This window comes from Lathyrus oleraceus, chromosome 5 (genome assembly GCF_024323335.1).
Source record: "Lathyrus oleraceus cultivar Zhongwan6 chromosome 5, CAAS_Psat_ZW6_1.0, whole genome shotgun sequence".
Classification (NCBI taxonomy): Eukaryota; Viridiplantae; Streptophyta; class Magnoliopsida; order Fabales; family Fabaceae; genus Lathyrus; species Lathyrus oleraceus.
In genome coordinates this window covers 420,624,871-420,629,058 of record NC_066583.1, presented here as the reverse complement: position 1 = coordinate 420,629,058, position 4,188 = coordinate 420,624,871, and the positions used below count along the sequence as shown (strand labels likewise).

General features: G+C 40.6%; 1 non-coding gene across 1 annotated transcript; it reads left to right on the top strand.

Moving 5' to 3' along the window:
• The first annotated feature begins 1,137 nt into the window (after window positions 1-1,137).
• LOC127088985 (small nucleolar RNA R71) lies at window positions 1,138-1,244 on the top strand. The gene has a single exon (XR_007790769.1). It is a non-coding gene; the product is annotated as a small nucleolar RNA R71 (small nucleolar RNA).
• The last annotated feature ends 2,944 nt before the right edge of the window (window positions 1,245-4,188 follow it).

Here is a 4,188-nt window from a genome sequence, read left to right as displayed (position 1 = left end):
TTAAGAAATTTGGCATAGGAGGGCATTTGTGTGATGGCTTCTATAAAGGGTATCGTAATGTTTAGTGGCTTCAGAAGTTCAAAAAATTTCCTAAATTGATTCGTAGTTTTAGAACTTTTAAGTCTTTGAGGATACAGAATGGGTGGTTTATAAGGAGGTGGAGGCACATAAGGTTTTTCTTTCTCTTAGGCCTCTCGGGTATTATCTTCTGTTTCCTTTGGTTCATTCACCTGCTCGGTTAAGGTTTTATCTGGTTTTTGGTACATGGCACGGTTTTGGAGTCTTGGATCTACGGATCCATTTACTTCTTTTCCACTCCTTAGTATAACGACATTTGCATGTCCCTTTGGATTAGGTTGCGGCTATCCAGGAAATGTTCCAGCTGGAGCGGCTGTAGATGCTTGATGTTAAGCCACTTGTGAAATATGTGTTTCAAGCATTTTATTGTGGGTGGCTAAGGTGTCTACTTTGTTCGCTAGTTGTTTAAGTTGATCGCTAGTATGTATGTTTTGGTTCAAGAAGTCTTTGTTTGTTTGAGCTTGGGTAGCTATGAAGCTTTCCATCATCAATTCGAGATTTGACTTCCTAGGCATGTTAGGAGCATTATTAGCTGGTTTTTGATATCCAGGCGGAACAGCTGGTGCTTGGCTGGGTGCATACAGGGCATTGTTATTCTTATACGAGAAATTAGGATGGTTTTTCCAACCTGGGTTATAGGTATTTGAATAGGGATTTCCTTGTGTTTAGTTCACTTGATCGGTTGGGAATCCTACTAATATTTGACATTCTTGTGCAGTGTGTCTAGGGTTTCCACATAACTCATAGTTTGGAGTTATAACAGCCACGGTGGCTGCGGGTGGTATGGTCAAGTTGTCTAATTTCTGAACAAGGGCATCTACCTTTGCATGAACATGGTCAAGGCTACTGATTTCGTACATTCCACCCTTCGTCTGGGACTTTTCCACTGGAGTGCGTTCACCTCCCCATTGGCAATGGTTTTGGGCCATGTTTTCAATGAGTTGATAGGCTTCGGTGTATGGCGTATCCATAAGTGCACCGTCTGCGACAGCGTCTATTGTAAGTCTTGTGTTATACCGAAGCCCATTATAAAATGTGTGAATGATCACCCAGTCTTCGAGACCGTGATGTGGACATTACCTCATCATGTCCTTGTATCTCTCCCACTCTTCGTAGAGATATGCCACATCTTTTTGCCCGAATCCATTGATTTGAGCTCTCAGCATAGCAGTTTTGCTCGGCGGAAAGTATCGGGATAAGAAAACGTTCTTCAGTTCTTCCCATGTTGTAACGGAGTTGGATGGCAAGGATTACAACTAAGCCCAAGCTCTATCTCTTAGTGAGAAAGGGAAAAGGCGCATTCTTATCGCATCTTGAGATACACCATTCACTTTTACAGTATCAGCGTACTGCACAAACTTGGTCAGGTGTTCATTAGGATCGTCCGTAGGATTTCCAGCAAATTGAGGTTGTTGGACGGCTGATAATACTGAGGGTTTCAGCTCGAAATCGTTTCGATTTATAGCGAGGGCAGCAATGTTGTTGTGAGGTTCTTGTTGAGACGGGGTAGCGTAGAATTTAAGAGGACGATTCTGTGGTCCTTCTTCATCCATGTTTGGTTTTCCTTCTGATTTAGGAGGAAAGGAGATATCGGGAATACCGTACTTTTGTTGATATTCGTGTATTCGGCGTCTCACGTATAAGAAACGCTCTAATTCAGGGATTGGTGGTGCTAAGTTATCGCCTTATGAGCGAGTACTTGGCATACAATCAGGGAAAGAAGGGAGAGAAGATTAGTTTTTGTTTTTACCTTAGTCTATACCGTGCAACGAAAGAATCGCACTATTCGACTAAAACAGGTCCCCGACAACGACGCCAAAAACTTGATGCTTGATCTGGCTATATATAAAATATAGTCTGTCGGGTACTTGACTGCAAGTGCACAGTCTAGTCGCTTTAGTTTAATATATCGATCCCAAAGGGACCTATGGTCAAACTAGTGTTACTAACGTCACTATGTTTAGCTAAGGGAATTGATTAGTAGAAGTTCGGGGGTAATATAGTATAGCTAAGGGGAATTTTTGGTTTTAAGAAAGAATTAATGGAAGGAATCAGTATGCAGCGCATTAATTGTCAGGGATTTGATAAGTCACCGGTGAATAGTTTAAATGCCAAATATCTCTCAGTAGAAAATGTTTATTTAAAAGGCTTTATCTCACACTCTCGTGGTTGTTGATTCAGCCTATAACTTTAAGTCAGAATGTACGCTCTCGCTGTCCCATTTGAAGTCAAAATTACTTTTTGAAAATAAATAAGTTCTAATTGCTTTTAAAGTGCTCTCGCTGTTTTTAAACTCAATGCTTAACTTTTACTTTCCAGCTCGACCTCACGCACTTTCGTGATTGTTGGTTCTCACCTTAGTTAATTTCCCACTTTCGTGGCAAAACCGTATTAAATAGCTTTTCACGCTTTTGTGATAAAGTTAATTAAATTTAAATTAAAAACTTCAGCCTAAAAGATTGTTTGAGAAAAAGGGTTTTCACCGGTTATTATTAAATCCCATCAAATTAAGTTGCTACATACCGATACCGGTAGTTTAGCCGGACATGTTAAATAAGGCAAACACAAGGCATAAATAGATCGACATTGCGGCAAACATGCTTATAATAATAAATGGGTAATAACAATAATAATTCAATAAAAACCTGGAGATCGAAGTAACAGAGTATAGCGATTCTTGGTGTATTTGAGCAGTCCTCCACAAGTCGGTAGGCTTTGCTTCTTCAATACGAATTAATACTAAAATTAAATAAAATGTATTAGTTCCCCAGTGGAGGAAACTACTACTATGGCTAACTAGAAAACAAAAAGGAAAAAGGGAAAATCTTAAAAGAATGGCGAATAAAATAAGGCAACGGAAACAAGGTTGCTGGAAAGAAAAAATGCTAAAAGCTAGAAAGCTGTAAAACTAAATTCCAGAGCGTAAGTGTAAAAGTAGGCGTCCCCAATTTTTCCCATTATGGTCCTTTATATAGTGTCCTTTAGGTCTTGGTGGTTGAGAAATTCAAGGGAGACTTGGTTTTGAATGAGGAATCCGTGGGAATAAGTTTGTTGGAGGAGATTTAGGCACGTTTAGGTGCCTGTGGATGACTTTTTCAAAGCGCATATTGTGTCCGCGTGACGCTCGTCATGGGCCTGTTACGGTCGTCACATTCTGGGTCTTGACGAGCGTCATGAATCTCTGACGGTCGTCGCATCAGCAAAATCTGCATAATCTGGTTTTCTGCTTTTTCTGTGCTTTCTCACCTGTTTCTTCTTATTTTTCTTCATTTTCTTCATTTTTCTCTTTAATGCATGGAGATTCAAATACCTGCAAAAACAACACGAATACTTGCGCAATAATCGAAATATTAGTAAAAATGGTACGATGGTTGAGTGTAAATCAAGGCAATTATTTGATGTGTTGTCGCGTTATCATAAGGTAAGAAAGGACATCCAAGAGATGCTAGACCAAGGGATGATTGAGATACTTCAAAACCGTAATGAGGATGAAGTTCATGTTACCACTCCCGTGTTCAATATTCATGATCTTGTTGTCATTAAGTATGATGGAAGCAAGAAGAAGGTGGTGCCCACTCTTGTGATTAAGCAACCGGGCCCCGTCCTATATGTGTCAGATAAAGTTGTCACGTACCATTACAATGTTGTTATGCTGGAAGATGGGAAGGAGGTGTCATTGCCCTCAACCTCTATTGTAAGCATATTCGACGTTAGTGGAGTGACCCGTAATAGTCGTGTTTTCTCGGCTCAGCCGAAATCCCATGAAGACGTTGTGAAGAGAGATGTTGTCAGTCCTGCCGGTCCCGTGGGGACTTCTTCTTCAAATCATTATGTTCCTGTTGTGAAGGGTGTTGACCCTATTGTTGTCAAAGCTGATGAAGCTCCTATCCTATTTGGCCAGTCTGGCATATTGAAAGAGGATGGTGATAAGATACTGAGGCTCATCAAGAGGAGCGAGTACATCATTGTGGTGCAGTTGCTTCAAACTGCATCAAAGATATCTGTCTTATCTTTGTTGATGAATTCAGAGCCACATCGCGAAGCTTTGCAGAGGGTGTTGGACGTGGCATACGTGGATCACGATGTCACAATTGAGCAGTTTGATAACAT